Source organism: Lissotriton helveticus, chromosome 4_2, assembly GCF_964261635.1.
Source record: "Lissotriton helveticus chromosome 4_2, aLisHel1.1, whole genome shotgun sequence".
NCBI lineage: Eukaryota > Metazoa > Chordata > Amphibia > Caudata > Salamandridae > Lissotriton > Lissotriton helveticus.
In genome coordinates this window covers 138,466,050-138,484,631 of record NC_136064.1, presented here as the reverse complement: position 1 = coordinate 138,484,631, position 18,582 = coordinate 138,466,050, and positions in this window count along the sequence as shown.

The following is an 18,582-nucleotide window of genomic DNA, read 5'->3' as shown; positions in this document are numbered from 1 at the left end:
GGAGAAAGGGTCTGGTCCTCCGACCAGTGCTCAATAATTCAGCTGCGTAGGATTTACAGGATGCTTCTTGGCCCCCAAAGTCCCTCAAGAGTAAAGTGAACTTCATTCCCCAAACAGTAGTGTGCCAGGAGCCACGTTTGAAGTGTAGTGGAGAAAGGGGTTGTTGCCTCCAAAGACTACGTAGCAATCCCACTGTGTGGGACTTATTTATTTTATTTATTTATTTTATTTATTTATTTATTGGAGGTAACAGGAGGGGTTGGCCCCCCAAGGACATCCTTGGGGGCAACTATCCCTCCAGTAAGTCCCATACAGCTGGATTGCTAAATTCCCATAGCAGGCCATGCCCCTTTGCCCACCACTCTGCAAACAAGCTCCCTGGCATGCTCTTAGATGGTGATTGAAAATCCCCTTTGCTTCTGGGGTCCTTATGAGCCAACTAGCATACATGTTTCCTCCAGTAAGCCCCACACAGTGGGATTGCTGGGAGGTGGACAAAGGCCAAGCCAAATTTCTCTACGACTCTGCAAATGCACTTCCTAGGTCGCTCTTGGTTGGGGGTAAAGCCCCCTTGCCTCATGAAGGTCCCTGGCGGTCAACTAGCCCTCCTATCACCTCTAGTAAGCCCCACACAGCTTGATTGCTGAGAGTGGTCAGAGGCCACGCCCCTTTATATACCACTGTGCATACATTTCTGCAGGTCCACTGCTGCTTGGAGGATGAAGTATACTTTAGTCCTAAGGTTCTCAGGACACAAGGGGACCTCATAGCCTCACCAGTAGTGCGCCAAAAGGTGCATTTGCAGAGTGGTATAAAACGGGGCATGGCCTCAAACCATTTCTCAGCAATCCCACTGTGTGAGGCCTACTGAAAGTACCTGGTGGGCTAATTGGCCTCTAAGGACCCTTTGGATTCAAGGGAACTTAATCCCCCAAGCCACAACACGCCAGGAAGAGTGTTTCCAGAGTGGTGCAGGGAGGGAGCAGGGCCTCCAACAAGTTACTGGTTTCTTTTTATTTTAGGAAGGGGGCTGCATGGCCCCCATGTACTTAACCCTTAGGTGCCCCAGGGACCCAATCCTGGAGCCTGAGTTCTTGATTTTTTTATTGAAAAGGGAGGGGGCGTGAGGCCCCCCTCCCAAGGTCGATTACAGCCCCATGAACCCCATGCCCTGGTATAGAAATTAAGTGAGGTATTGCCTAGAGTGTCATGCTGCTAAATTGAGCTGCTGCTGGACTCGGATATGAAACCGTGTGTGCTATGCTGTGAAGTCATGTGCTCTGGGTGCTGTGCCACACCTGTCCAACTTGTATATCGTGCTTAGGTAGTGTTGTACAGGGAGTGCGAAGGTAAATCAATACGGTATGTGTAGAGCGCAAACTACTCACCCCTACGGGAGAGTAGAGCCTGTGAACAAAGCGAGAGCTCTGTGCTGCAAAGTCAGATGGTCTGGCCGCTGCGCCACAGCTGTGTGGAAATACATTTTGTCTAGGGTCCGGGAGTTGCCGTTACCCGGCCCTAAAAAATAGAGGCCTAAGTTTTAAGTTATAGGGAGGCTCTAAAAAGAGCTCTTGTGTCCATTAGTTGGAGCTACATATGAGTGAGGATGCGCAGCTTCAAGTTATTCAGGAAAACTCGATTTCACTGAACTGTGAAGTGTACTGCATCACTTCTTGAATAGTGAATCGTGTAACCCCTGTGTAGGGCAGAGGCAGTGGTCAGGATGGGTACACAGCCACGTGGTGTTGAGTTGAGCTGCGCAGTTAGCGGCACCTGGAGCACTCAGCGTGTGAGTACCCTGGCTTGATACGTGGTCTCGGAGGGCCACACTGGGAACAATGTCTTTTGTCAAATGTATTCTGCCTTAATAAGGCGACGTGGCGATGACTTGTGGTGCAGTGAGTTAGTAGCACCTGAAGCACACAGAGTGCGTTCACCCTGCGATGATTTGTGGTCCAGATGGGTCGCACTGGGAGAAATGTCTTTTGTATAATGAATTCTGCCTTGATAAGGCCACGTGGCGATGACTTATGGCGCAGTGAGTTAGTAGCACCTGAAGCACTCAGCGTATATGCAGCCTGCCATCATGCGTGGTCTGTGCGGCCCGCATAGGGAGCAACATGTCTTGCGTACTGGAGTGTGTAATTTACAATCGCCACTGCATCTGAATTGTGAGCCCTGCTGTCCGCAGTGTAGATCGAAGGCAGTAGTCGGTACAGACATAAGTCTGCGGTGCTGTGGCTCTGGGTTCTCAGGGGGCTTATGTGGAGGCGGCCCACGGTCATGGCGGCAGCCATGTGCCAGGGTGAGGGCCGCCGCTCTGCAAACTTGTTGGTCTTTCTGCAAGTGAACCACACCCAGGGCCTGGCCTATTTATTCATACTCCTACGCTGGAGTGGCATAGGTTGGACCAGGCCACTCCGCTTCCAGGGGGGACAACACAGCTACATGACCGAGATATTTCACACTGCCTGAGGTAACATTGTTGCATCCACTGTGCACTACACTACGAGTATCAAAAGTATATCTCCACATTGAGAGGTTTGTGCTTTGCATAGTGTGGTCTGTGCAGCACATCAGCGTTACACTTGGAATTGTGTGCATTATTATTGATGGGTGACTTGCCTCCTTCATACATAGTTGGTTGCCACATCTCCCAACATTTAGCTATTGTGTGGATGAGGGGATATGGCATTTGGGAAGGTCCGTTGTCCTGCGGTGCGCTGCCTCGGTGGTAGTAGCGGGGGTGGTCTGGGGTAGTGGTTCTGGTGGTGGTGACGCTGGGTGTTGTGGCCTTGTTGGGTGTTGGAGCTGCATGATAAGTAGCTCTATCACGTGTTGATCTTTAGATGTGGCAGTGAGTTTGGTCTAATTCACGCAGTAGATAGTCGACCTCCTTACACCGTTAAGGGTTAATGTTAATTTGTTACTGGTAACTCGGCTTATCGTCTGCTTTTTGGATCGCATTGCAGATTTGGCTTGTTGTTGGAATTATGGGGAAGTGGTGTTTTTGTGTTTTTTTTGCACAAGATCGCCTACTATGCATATCATTAGCGTAAGTTGTGGCTCTCGTTTGTGGCGATTTTGTTGGCGGAAGGTATCGATGGAAGAGTGGTGAGATTTGCAGTTTTCTCCAGGTTGAGAATGGGATGATAATTAAAAAACTCAGAAATAAAAGATAGGTTTAATGAACATTAAAATTAGAAATTAGCATTTAAAAAACCTTAGAAATTCACTGAAAAGAATACAGGTTTCAGGTACGTTATAGTTAGAAATTACATTTAAAAAACCGTAGAAATTCAATGAAAAAAACATAGGTTTTAGGGACGGTATACTTAGTTGGACATTTCACTCATACAAAACTATAGAAATTCCGTTGTTATAGTTAGTTGAGCTAATTATAACTCGCTCCCCGCAATGCACTGCTGATGACGTCACATATTACATCATTCATGGCATGGTCAGTGACATCACTGATGACATCTCAAATGACATCACTGACAACATCACTGATAAAATCATCCATGTGAAAATCTGATGCACCTCATCAGACCCTAATATAAAACTTGATACACCCACTCTAAAATTCAGACTATAATTTTTGAAACCATGAACACACCAGTACAAGATATTACATATCCACTCACTAATTCCTAGGTCTACACACAAATCCATTCATTCACCCATACAGTAACTCATATGTATAGTTAGCTATCAATACAGCATTATCATATCCAGTCACATATCTATACAGACACTCAGACACCGCCTCTCATTCATAGAGTTATTCACACACCTAGTTAGTAATGGAAATAATCAATCACACTTTCATTTACTCACCTGTACAGTTATACACATACCACCTCACTTATTTAAACATATATTAACACATACTTTCACTCTAATACAATAACTAATACAAGCACACACTGATCCATACAGGCACTCTCACAATCACTCACTCTCACATATAGTTATTTATACAGTCCAACACTCACATATACTGCCTTTCACATATGCAGTTACTCACTGGTGTACCACTGAGGTATCCATTCACTCATCAACACACTCATACACACTCTCACCCAGTTTTCACAGATACAGACTTGAACACATATACCCAGTGAATTATCCACTCACACATGTATGCACAGAGTCACACCCCCTACCCACCCACACAGACAGTCAGGCACCCATACATATACTCATATAACCAATCAATAGCCCAAATAGATCCTCATTTAGTTGCTAACCAACCCATGCAACTGCTTACACACCAACTGACACCCTAAACTGTGTGAATGTGTGTATCAGTCGCTAACACTTGCATTAAGTAAGACATCATTAATCACTCAGTTATATAGTAGGTCCCACACATACTTAATCATCCATCTTTCCTCTTATACACCCATTCATTCTTTAATACACCTTGGTATATATATATATTCACTGAAAAAACCATAGGTTATAGACCATATATAGTTAGGAATTAGCATTTAGAAAACCTTATTTTACTCACACAAAACCATTGAAATTCCATATATAGTTAGTTGCACTAACTATATATCGCGCACCCGCAATCCACTGCTGATGATGTCACATATTACATCATTCATGACATGGTCAGTGACATCACTGATGACATCACTGATGACATCTCAAATGACATCACTGATGACATCACTGATGACATCTCATTTGACATTACTGATCACATCACTGATGACATCATTCATGTGATGATACAATGAACCTCTTCAGACTCTAATATAACCTTAGATACACTCAGTGTAAACAGACACTCACAGACTGTCACTCATCCATGGAGTTACTCACACACCTAGTCAGTCTTGCAAAGAATCAATCACACCTCGATTTCCTCAACTATATAGTTATACACACCTTACTTATTGGAACATATAATAACACATATTTACTCTGTTATACAATCCCTGATACAAGTTCACAATAATCCATACAGCCACTCACACATTCACTGGCTCTTATGCACAGTTATTTATATATGTCAACTATCACATGTACTGTGTTTTACATATGTACTTACTTTGACATGTAGCACTGAGATATCCATTCACTCACCAATACACTCATGCACACAGTCAACCGCCCATACAGATGTTTCCACATGCACTTTTGAACCCATACATCTAGTGAATCAACTGCTCACACATCTATGCACAGAGTCATACACCTCCCAGACACCCACACACACACTCAGTCTCCCATACAAATACTTGGGCAACTAATCAATAACCCATATAGTTAGTCATATAGCTAATGATCAACACATGCATCAGATTACAAAACAACAGACACAATGATGCACAATTTAAAACAGTTTAGTCACTAACCCATGCACTCAGTGAGACACATTTAATCACTCACTTATACAGTCAGTCATGCACCTACTAAATCCTTCATCCAGACACTTATACATCCACTCATTCTTCAATATGTAAGACATATTTTAACTTTACAGAAGCATACAGTCACTGGATGTTGTCATCAGTGATGTCATCAGTGATGTCATTTGAGATGTCATCAGTGATGTCATCAGTGATGTCACTGACCATGTCATGAATGATGTAATATGTGACATCATCAGCAGTGGATTGCGGGTGCGCGATATATAGTTAGTGCAACTAACTATATATGGAATTTCAATGGTTTTGTGTGAGTAAAATAAGGTTTTCTAAATGCTAATTCCTAACTATATATGGTCTATAACCTATGGTTTTTTCAGTGAATTTTCAAGGTTTTGTAAATGCTAATTCCTAACTATATATGGTCTATAACCTATGGTTTTTTCTGTGAATTTCATTGGTTTTTTAACAGCTAATATCTGTAGCTGTAAAATGTATTCTTCTTTAAATCCAAAAATATATTTTATATGTTTATGAATAATTTTTTTTTTAAATATTTTTTTTTCTTCGTTCCCGCTTCGCGAATCGGGAAGCTTCCCGTTAGCTGACCTTGATGCCGCGAAATAGACCGCGAGCCGGTAAACGTTTCTTTACCGCAAGTGCCGCGTTAGAAAACAACATCGTGACGCCTCCCGTCCGCATGACGTTCCACGTTGTCGCGTGATACGTCATATGACGTGCTACGTTAGCGAACTGGTACGCGAAGCGAGTGCCAAAGCGCAGGTTTCTGGAAGCAAACCGGGAGGCCCTGCAAAGCGCTTAACGTAAACACAGCAAGTCATGTGACTTGGTAATAACACTTTTCATTGGTTCATTTCACTTTTGGTTTCCTAATGATGTAAGACTAGGTCATATAATCTAAAATGAACACTTTTGATTGGTTGAGAACTCTTGTTTTTCCCAAATGATGAAAATCCCTCCTTCTTTCCTCACTCTGACTTTCATCATTGTGAGAGAAAGACCCTTTGTGATCACTGAGCAATGGCTTCTTTAGTAGCTTCAGCTGGTGCTTCCCCACCACCTCCACCACATCCAAGGAAGAGTGGACCACCTGCTCAAGTTGTAATTCAACAAGAAGAAGAAGAAGAGGAACAGGAGGACGAGCACGAAGAGAGGCAGTTTTTGCCTGAGCAGCCCAAGACGTCTCACCGGAAAGAAAACTTCATTTGGCAATTTTTTAAAATTCCCAAAGGTCAGAAAAAAGTAAATGCAAGATACGTAACTTGCCTTATATGTCAAGATAGACTGTCCAGAGGGACCGACAAAAAATACAGTTTCGGAAACTACACAATGCATCGCCATATGACTAGGTGGCATCCTAACAACTACAGTGCTGCACAGTTTCGGAACGACCTAGATAATCTCCCTATTATGGCCAGAAGATCTGTTGTACCGGAAGTAACGGGACCAGAGGGCAGGGAGATGGTGCCAAATATACAAATGAGATTTGGTGAAGTAAAACACACCTGCGTATTTTGCGATGGATTCATTTCCTACGGAGAAAGAAGCATCACTCTGATCAACAGAGCTATTGACTATCATATGCAAGTTTGTCCGAAACGCCCAAAATAATAAATACTTCTTTTTTTTGTTTTGTTGCTCCTGTTGAGCCCTTTACAATGAATCGTTTTCATTGCCCCCTCCAAGAAAAACCCAAAAAAATATAAAACTGTTCCGAAAAATTCAAAAACAGTAAAAAAATGTTCAGAAAAATAACAAAAAAAGTTCTTTTCAGAACTACCTCCCCGTTATTAAAAAATTGGTACAATATTTGGAACTGTGCCAACCTCTATTTCTCTTAGTTCGCTTCCTAGTTCGCTCGCTGGTACGCGAACTGGAAGCGAACCAAAAACAGTAAGTATAAGGGAAGGAAACACACACTTATGTTAAAAGAAAGACAGCTATAGGGGAGTAAACTAGAGATACTATTACCCATAATCCACTACTGATGATGTCACATATTACATCATTCATGACATGCTCAGTGACATCATCAGCAGAGGATTGCGGGTTTTTTGGCAACATGCCTTATCCACGGTTTAATAACGCTGCTTTTTGCTTTATATAAGTTTTCAAATTGTATGAAATATATACCAATAGGTCTTTATGAACCTTTAGGTAGTGCTTTTGTTCATGAGGTCTGGTCGCTTCCATACACATACAGATGCTTCAAAGATGATCAAGAAGTTTATCTGAATGGAGAGGAATGCACTGAGACGCCAGATCATTCACTAATGTGTAGGCACATACAGTTACACGATTCATGCAACAAACACCGACCAAATATGGCTTGCGTGTTGCAAGGCACGCCAGTTCCTGCTATCATCCCCACGTTCAAGTTGTTGGAAAATGGTAGTTATTTGATGCTCAATAATGAAGATTGTTCTGAGTTAATTAAAAGTATTCCTTTTATCGTAACAGTAAGTGAACGGGTTATTTGCTGCAGAAATGTTCTATTTCCTCCCACACATGAACATAGGGAGTTTTCAATCTGGCCACAAATACCAACCTTGGGACACGTTTCAACGGCATGACAAGAATAAGAGCTCTTTTGTCTCAGAGAGAGGTGGCCTTGAGTTCGGCCCGTGAAACTTTCGTACTTCACATAGCGAACACCCGTACACAGGTTTGCCTTTCAATTTCAGCAACATGTTTCCGACTATCTTTAACGCATCCTCCACAAAATCCCTGGCACACTTTTTTAAAGTTGTTACCAGTGGTCTCGTGACTTCATTTGAGAAAATCTTTGGAGTCATCCCTGCTCCCTTTCATTGTATTTTCTGCACTCTGGTTCGTGGATTGGCATTTTTACTTGCATTACCAGCGGACGCTCTTGTGCTTTTTTACATTTTTAAATATGGATGTCCCTCCTATGCAACCTCCGACCCTGCAGCTGCTGACACTGTTCCGCAATCGCATGCTAGAATATTATGGCACAATGCCGTTGGCGATATTAAGCACGGCATATGGATTATCTTTTCGGTTCTCCTACTTCACCTGTGTCCAGCCTGTATTTCACTGCCTGACCTGTGATTTCGATTGGGCCATTGATTTGTGTCTCTGCGGACCGGTTTCTCCTGACGTCGACTTTAATCAGCTGATGACTCCTATCATTACTCACGAGTTGATTTGTCCTGGCGAAAGGATTATGGCTGTGGCATTGATGCATGGACTACTTGGTCCCTGGAATTTACTGGCGGCAGCACAGTCTTTCTTGGAACACAGCTTTCTTGAAAACCCACCGAGCTGTCCTCTGATGGTGATAGAGGATCCGGTGCTGGGAGAGCACGTATGTTCTTTTCCGCTTTTAAATTGGATGGCTGAACTGTTTTCGGATGAAGACGGTGACTTCCTATTGGAGGCTGTTGCAGCTTATTTTGCATACACAGTTATGTCATAGACCTTTTTCATGTTTGATATGCTGAGTACTAGCATTTCATTGACAATTCATTGACTTATTTGTCAAGTTTTTATTATTTACCTTGCCTATTGGCTTAAGACTCGATAAAGTACTTGGCTGTTTTATTTTTCTTTAGCATTGAATTTTCCTAGTTTTTAATGCTTTACCTTGCGGACCGTCCACATATAAACTTGCAATCTGCTCTCATGAGATGGCACTTCTATTATCTTATTCAGTTCGTTTCCGGATCATGAGGAGGTGTCATCTAGGTCCTGGATATCTTTACACCGTGTTAAGTTAGCATGGGCTCATTACCGGTTTAAACGCCATTTTTCCTTTTTTGCAACTTCTGCACACGACACTTAGTTGTTGCTTTAGCTTTCCACCTAGTAGTTCATCGTGGTTTACATGAGAATAATATGTTATTGGTCTACTATCTGCTTTACTTGTTAAACTATATCTGTACAGCGAGTGCTAAAGTTTCAAGAACAACACGATACAGAATTTTTATGAGGTCTGATCTCCACGACTTCATACTCATAACATAAGTGCAACTTCTGCCAATTCTGGGCATGAGGCGGGTTTTATATTGCTTTGCCGAACACACATACACAACAGTTGATGCGGTTCACATGAAGAGAGAGCTGGTGTATGCTGATGTGATTTCTTCAAATCTAAGACACTAAAGTATGGACACGCCCTAAACCAACACAAAGAGACCTTCTTAGCAAATAATATAATATGTGTATTAGGGAGGGTGAGATATAAGCAGCCGCGGGCCGTGGAGGGAGTTACGATGGGGCAGGGAGGCGGGGAGGGGGAGAAGCAGGGTGGAGCCCTCTCTACCTTGCCCCTCCCCCTCCCCGCCTCCCTGCCTCACCGTAACTCCCTCCACGGCCCGCGGCTGCTTATAAGTGTTGCTAACTCTTATTCATTTACAGCATGTTAACATACTATCACCATTCACTTTTTATGTACTAGTAACTATGCTGGTAATTTTGCTACTGATAATATGTGTACTTTTATTATCTAAGGTACTACGCCTGAGAAGACGGCATTAGTAAATAAACATTTCAAATACACATGTGTTCTTCTTAACTCCATGTTCTGGTTTCTAAGAAATATATAACGACCGACTGTTCATGAGTTCCACGTATCCTGAGGTACTATAAGTTCATATTCTGGATTGTCTAAACATTGAGAGTTTGTTATATCCAATGTGACACTGTACCTAGCTTGCTAAATAGTTTTTGATTACTAACGTGAGTTTTGGGACACCCTAATTCGCCGAGGTTCCAATCCTCTGTCCACAGTTCTGTGTGAGAACAGAAACCCTGCGACAGGGGCACCCCCGACCCTTGCTGGACCTTCATCACACTTGCGATACAACTCCAGCAATGCGCCACCTTTACGGCACAGATACATCACGCATCTGTGCTGTTTTTGCCCCGTGATGCGCCGCATTGTAAATGCAGCACACCATAGGTGACGGAACAGCGGCACAGAATGACTAACACATCCCTGGTGATGCGCCAGTCATCATAAATCTATCCCTATGCTTCTTATCTTGTTAGAGATGAACCGCCATATGTATCATCAAAGTTATTTGCATTTCCTAAATAGCGAACTTTAAGGAATAAATAGCGATTCTTTACCATTCCTAGTTTGCGATGAGCTATTTGCTAATTAGCCGAATGTAGCCCAATGAAGCCCAATGTAGCCCAATGTAGCCCAAAGATGGCCGCCAGACACACAAAAAAACAAATGTAGCCCAAATATCAGCCAGATGTAGCCCAACTATAGCCCAGTGACAGAATGACCAATCAGCTTCGCAAACCTCCGTTACGCGAAGCGGAGCGCTGTTACAGATATATATCTTTTTTTGAACGTTAATTTCTCAAAATCCACTGGAGCACATATATTGAGACCTAGCAAAGGCACATCGGGCTACCAGTCCCTAATATTTTGCCAAGTTTCGTGCAAATCCATTCAGCCGTTCAATTATTATTTTTATTATTTTTTTTTGCCCCGCGGGGCCCTTTTAAAACCTCCACATCAAACCTAGGGGGTCAGCGAGGATCTACTATGCCCCCTTATAGTTATTTCCCCCTTTGTTTTGACCTCCTCTTGTCTCTCGATCCTACCGAGAGACAAGATGGCGGCCGCTACGGACTGTTTGGAATGTTGACAGACGCCGGAGAACCAATCAGCTTCGCTTCACAAAGCTCCGTTGCGCGAAAAGTCCGCGAACCAGAGCGCTAACCGGTCCGCTGTTACAGATATATATCTTTTTTTAAACGTTAATTTCTCAAAATCCACTGGAGCACATATATTGAGACCTACAAAAGGCACATCGGGCTACCAGTCCCTACAATTTTGCCAAGTTTCGTGCAAATCCATTCAGCCGTTCGGGCTAAAAGTGAGGCCAACCGCCCTATGGAAAACTCAATGTTAAAAACACGTTTTGGGACCCCCCTTTTTTCTCGGCCCCCACTGGACGAACCCCCCCCCAAATTTTCAAGGGCTGCTCAGAAACAAAATGTGCCATTTTCCTGAAAATTTCAGCCAATTCCGTCCACAAACGCCAAAGTTATTAGACATAGAATTTTCAAAAAACCCATAGAGAAAAAATCCTAACTATATATACCTACTGGCGACCGCCAGTAGGTAATATATATATATATATAAATATATGTCCACCCCCCCACAAATTTTCAAGGGCTGCTCAGAAACAAAATGTGCCATTTTCCTGAAAATTTCAGCCAATTCCGTCCACAAACGCCAAAGTTATTAGACATAGAATTTTCAAAAAACCCATAGAGAAAAAATCCTAACTATATATACCTACTGGCGACCGCCAGTAGGTAATATATATATATATATAAATATATTACCTACTGGCGGTCGCCAGTAGGTATATATAGTTAGGATTTTTTCTCTATGGGTTTTTTGAAAATTCTATGTCTAATAACTTTGGCGTTTGTGGACGGAATTGGCTGAAATTTTCAGGAAAATGGCACATTTTGTTTCTGAGCAGCCCTTGAAAATTTGGGGGGGGTTCGTCCAGTGGGGGCCGAGAAAAAAGGGGGGTCCCAAAACGTGTTTTTAACATTGAGTTTTCCATAGGGCGGTTGGCCTCACTTTTAGCCCGAACGGCTGAATGGATTTGCACGAAACTTGGCAAAATTGTAGGGACTGGTAGCCCGATGTGCCTTTTGTAGGTCTCAATATATGTGCTCCAGTGGATTTTGAGAAATTAACGTTTAAAAAAAGATATATATCTGTAACAGCGGACCGGTTAGCGCTCTGGTTCGCGGACTTTTCGCGCAACGGAGCTTTGTGAAGCGAAGCTGATTGGTTCTCCGGCGTCTGTCAACATTCCAAACAGTCCGTAGCGGCCGCCATCTTGTCTCTCGGTAGGATCGAGAGACAAGAGGAGGTCAAAACAAAGGGGGAAATAACTATAAGGGGGCATAGTAGATCCTCGCTGACCCCCTAGGTTTGATGTGGAGGTTTTAAAAGGGCCCCGCGGGGCAAAACAAAATAATAAAAATAATAATTGAACGGCTGAATGGATTTGCACGAAACTTGGCAAAATATTAGGGACTGGTAGCCCGATGTGCCTTTGCTAGGTCTCAATATATGTGCTCCAGTGGATTTTGAGAAATTAACGTTCAAAAAAAGATATATATCTGTAACAGCGCTCCGCTTCGCGTAACGGAGGTTTGCGAAGCTGATTGGTCATTCTGTCACTGGGCTGTAGTTGGGCTACATCTGGCTGATATTTGGGCTACATTTGTTTTTTTGTGTGTCTGGCGGCCATCTTTGGGCTACATTGGGCTACATTGGGCTTCATTGGGCTACATTCGGCTAATTAGCAAATAGCTCATCGCAAACTAGGAATGGTAAAGAATCGCTATTTATTCCTTAAAGTTCGCTATTTAGGAAATGCAAATAACTTTGATGATACATATGGCGGTTCATCTCTAACAAGATAAGAAGCATAGGGATAGATTTATGATGACTGGCGCATCACCAGGGATGTGTTAGTCATTCTGTGCCGCTGTTCCGTCACCTATGGTGTGCTGCATTTACAATGCGGCGCATCACGGGGCAAAAACAGCACAGATGCGTGATGTATCTGTGCCGTAAAGGTGGCGCATTGCTGGAGTTGTATCGCAAGTGTGATGAAGGTCCAGCAAGGGTCGGGGGTGCCCCTGTCGCAGGGTTTCTGTTCTCACACAGAACTGTGGACAGAGGATTGGAACCTCGGCGAATTAGGGTGTCCCAAAACTCACGTTAGTAATCAAAAGCTATTTAGCAAGCTAGGTACAGTGTCACATTGGATATAACAAACTCTCAATGTTTAGACAATCCAGAATATGAACTTATAGTACCTCAGGATACGTGGAACTCATGAACAGTCGGTCGTTATATATTTCTTAGAAACCAGAACATGGAGTTAAGAAGAACACATGTGTATTTGAAATGTTTATTTACTAATGCCGTCTTCTCAGGCGTAGTACCTTAGATAATAAAAGTACACATATTATCAGTAGCAAAATTACCAGCATAGTTACTAGTACATAAAAAGTGAATGGTGATAGTATGTTAACATGCTGTAAATGAATAAGAGTTAGCAACACTTATAAGCAGCCGCGGGCCGTGGAGGGAGTTACGGTGAGGCAGGGAGGCGGGGAGGGGGAGAAGCAGGGTGGAGAATACAAGTACACATATTATCAGTAGCAAAATTACCAGCATAGTTACTAGTACATAAAAAGCGAATGGTGACAGTATGTTAACATGCTGTAAATGAATAAGAGTTAGCAACACTTATAAGCAGCCGCGGGCCGTGGAGGGAGTTACGGTGGGGCAGGGAGGCGGGGAGGGGGAGGGGCAAGGTAGAGAGGGCTCCACCCTGCTTCTCCCCCTCCCCGCCTCCCTGCCTCACCGTAACTCCCTCCACGGCCCGCGGCTGCTTATATCTCACCCTCCCTAATACACATATTATATTATTTGCTAAGAAGGTCTCTTTGTGTTGGTTTAGGGCGTGTCCATACTTTAGTGTCTTAGATTTGAAGGAATCACATCAGCATACACCAGCTCTCTCTTCATGTGAACCGCATCAACTGTTGTGTATGTGTGTTCGGCAAAGCAATATAAAACCCGCCTCATGCCCAGAATTGGCAGAAGTTGCACTTATGTTATGAGTATGAAGTCGTGGAGATCAGACCTCATAACAATTCTGTATCGTGTTGTTCTTGAAACTTTTGCACTCGCTGTACAGATATAGTTTAACAAGTAAAGCAGATAGTAGACCAATAACATATTATTCTCATGTAAACCACGATGAACTACTAGGTGGAAAGCTAAAGCAACAACTAAATGTCGTGTGCAGAAGTTGCAAAAAAGGAAAAATGGCGTTTAAACCGGTAATGAGCCCATGCTAACTTAACACGGTGTAAAGATATCCAGGACCTAGATGACACCTCCTCATGATCCGGAAACGAACTGAATAAGATAATAGAAGTGCCATCTCATGAGAGCAGATTGCAAGTTTATATGTGGACGGTCCGCAAGGTAAAGCATTAAAAACTAGGAAAATTCAATGCTAAAGAAAAATAAAACAGCCAAGTACTTTATCGAGTCTTAAGCCAATAGGCAAGGTAAATAATAAAAACTTGACAATTAAGTCAATGAATTGTCAATGAAATGCTAGTACTCAGCATATGAAACATGAAAAAGGTCTATGACATAACTGTGTATGCAAAATAAGCTGCAACAGCCTCCAACAGGAAGTCACCGTCTTCATCCGAAAACAGTTCAGCCATCCAATTTAAAAGCGGAAAAGAACATACGTGCTCTCCCAGCACCGGATCCTCTATCACCATCAGAGGACAGCTCGGTGGGTTTTCAAGAAAGCTGTGTTCCAAGAAAGACTGTGCTGCCGCCAGTAAATTCCAGGGACCAAGTAGTCCATGCATCAATGCCACAGCCATAATCCTTTCGCCAGGACAAATCAACTCGTGAGTAATGATAGGAGTCATCAGCTGATTAAAGTCGACGTCAGGAGAAACCGGTCCGCAGAGACACAAATCAATGGCCCAATCGAAATCACAGGTCAGGCAGTGAAATACAGGCTGGACACAGGTGAAGTAGGAGAACCGAAAAGATAATCCATATGCCGTGCTTAATATCGCCAACGGCATTGTGCCATAATATTCTAGCATGCGATTGCGGAACAGTGTCAGCAGCTGCAGGGTCGGAGGTTGCATAGGAGGGACATCCATATTTAAAAATGTAAAAAAGCACAAGAGCGTCCGCTGGTAATGCAAGTAAAAATGCAATCCACGAACCAGAGTGGAGAAAATGGAATGAAAGGGAGCAGGGATGACTCCAAAGATTTTCTCAAATGAAGTCACGAGACCACTGGTAACAACTTTAAAAAAGTGTGCCAGGGATTTTGTGGAGGATGCGTTAAAGATAGTCGGAAACATGTTGCTGAAATTGAAAGGCAAACCTGTGTACGGGTGTTCGCTATGTGAAGTACGAAAGTTTCACGGGCCGAACTCAAGGCCACCTCTCTCTGAGACAAAAGAGCTCTTATTCTTGTCATGCCGTTGAAACGTGTCCCAAGGTTGGTATTTGTGGCCAGATTGAAAACTCCCTATGTTCATGTGTGGGAGGAAATAGAACATTTCTGCAGCAAATAACCCGTTCACTTACTGTTACGATAAAAGGAATACTTTTAATTAACTCAGAACAATCTTCATTATTGAGCATCAAATAACTACCATTTTCCAACAACTTGAACGTGGGGATGATAGCAGGAACTGGCGTGCCTTGCAACACGCAAGCCATATTTGGTCGGTGTTTGTTGCATGAATCGTGTAACTGTATGTGCCTACACATTAGTGAATGATCTGGCGTCTCAGTGCATTCCTCTCCATTCAGATAAACTTCTTGATCATCTTTGAAACATCTGTATGTGTATGGAAGCGACCAGACCTCATGAACAAAAGCACTACCTAAAGGTTCATAAAGACCTATTGGTATATATTTCATACAATTTGAAAACTTATATAAAGCAAAAGGCAGCGTTATTAAACCGTGGATAAGGCATGTTGCCAAAAAACCCGCAATCCTCTGCTGATGATGTCACTGAGCATGTCATGAATGATGTAATATGTGACATCATCAGTAGTGGATTATGGGTAATAGTATCTCTAGTTTACTCCCCTATAGCTGTCTTTCTTTTAACATAAGTGTGTGTTTCCTTCCCTTATACTTACTGTTTTTGGTTCGCTTCCAGTTCGCGTACCAGCGAGCGAACTAGGAAGCGAACTAAGAGAAATAGAGGTTGGCACAGTTCCAAATATTGTACCAATTTTTTAATAACGGGGAGGTAGTTCTGAAAAGAACTTTTTTTTTTATTTTTCTGAACATTTTTTTAATGTTTTTGAATTTTTCGGAACAGTTTTATATTTTTTTGGGTTTTTCTTGGAGGGGGCAATGAAAACGATTCATTGTAAAGGGCTCAACAGGAGCAACAAAACAAAAAAAAGAAGTATTTATTATTTTGGGCGTTTCGGACAAACTTGCATATGATAGTCAATAGCTCTGTTGATCAGAGTGATGCTTCTTTCTCCGTAGGAAATGAATCCATCGCAAAATACGCAGGTGTGTTTTACTTCACCAAATCTCATTTGTATATTTGGCACCATCTCCCTGCCCTCTGGTCCCGTTACTTCCGGTACAACAGATCTTCTGGCCATAATAGGGAGATTATCTAGGTCGTTCCGAAACTGTGCAGCACTGTAGTTGTTAGGATGCCACCTAGTCATATGGCGATGCATTGTGTAGTTTCCGAAACTGTATTTTTTGTCGGTCCCTCTGGACAGTCTATCTTGACATATAAGGCAAGTTACGTATCTTGCATTTACTTTTTTCTGACCTTTGGGAATTTTAAAAAATTGCCAAATGAAGTTTTCTTTCCGGTGAGACGTCTTGGGCTGCTCAGGCAAAAACTGCCTCTCTTCGTGCTCGTCCTCCTGTTCCTCTTCTTCTTCTTCTTGTTGAATTACAACTTGAGCAGGTGGTCCACTCTTCCTTGGATGTGGTGGAGGTGGTGGGGAAGCACCAGCTGAAGCTACTAAAGAAGCCATTGCTCAGTGATCACAAAGGGTCTTTCTCTCACAATGATGAAAGTCAGAGTGAGGAAAGAAGGAGGGATTTTCATCATTTGGGAAAAACAAGAGTTCTCAACCAATCAAAAGTGTTCATTTTAGATTATATGACCTAGTCTTACATCATTAGGAAACCAAAAGTGAAATGAACCAATGAAAAGTGTTATTACCAAGTCACATGACTTGCTGTGTTTACGTTAAGCGCTTTGCAGGGCCTCCCGGTTTGCTTCCAGAAACCTGCGCTTTGGCACTCGCTTCGCGTACCAGTTCGCTAACGTAGCACGTCATATGACGTATCACGCGACAACGTGGAACGTCATGCGGACGGGAGGCGTCACGATGTTGTTTTCTAACGCGGCACTTGCGGTAAAGAAACGTTTACCGGCTCGCGGTCTATTTCGCGGCATCAAGGTCAGCTAACGGGAAGCTTCCCGATTCGCGAAGCGGGAACGAAGAAAAAAAAATATTTTTAAAAAAAATTATTCATAAACATATAAAATATATTTTTGGATTTAAAGAAGAATACATTTTACAGCTACAGATATTAGCTGTTAAAAAACCAATGAAATTCACTGAAAAAACCATAGGTTATAGACCATATATAGTTAGGAATTAGCATTTACAAAACCTTGAAAATTCACTGAAAAAACCATAGGTTATAGACCATATATAGTCAGGAATTAGCATTTACAAAACCTTATTTTACTCACACAAAACCATTGAAATTCCATATATAGTTAGTTGCACTAACTATATATCGCGCATCCGCAATCCACTGCTGATGATGTCACATATTACATCATTCATGACATGGTCAGTGACATCACTGATGACATCACTGATGACAACATCCAGTGATTATGTGTTTCTGTAAAGTTTAAATATGTTTTACATATTGAAGAATGAGTGGATGTATAAGTGTCTGAATGAAGGTTTTAGTAGGTGCGTGATTGACTGTATGAGTGAGTGATTAAATGCATCTTACTGAATGCACGGGTTAGTGACTAAACTGTCTGAAAGTATGCATCAGTATGTCTGTTGTTGTGCAAGCTGCTGCATGTGTTGATCAGTAGCTATATAAGTAGCTATATGGGTTATTGATTGGTTGCACAAGTATTTGTATGGGAGACTGAGTGTGTGTATGGCTGGCTGGGAGGTGTGTGACTCTGTGCAGATCAATGTGTACTTGTATCAGTGATTCTATAAGAGAGTAAGTATGTGTTAGTATATGTTTCAAAAATGTAAGGTGTTCTGTGTTTAACTGTATAGATGAGAAAATGGAAGTGTGATTGATTCTTTTCAGGACTGACTAGGTGTGTGAGTAACTCCATGGATGAGTGGCAGAGTGTGAGTGTCTGTATAGGTGTATGAGTGCATATGATAGTGTTGTAAAGATGAGTGATTGTATGTATGAATGATTGTATGAGTGAATGTGTGTGTAGACATAGGAATCAGTGAGTGCGTATGTAGTAACTAGTATTGGTGTGTCAATGGTTTCAAAAATTATACTCTCTATTTAACACTGGGTGTAACGGAGGTTATATTAGAGTGT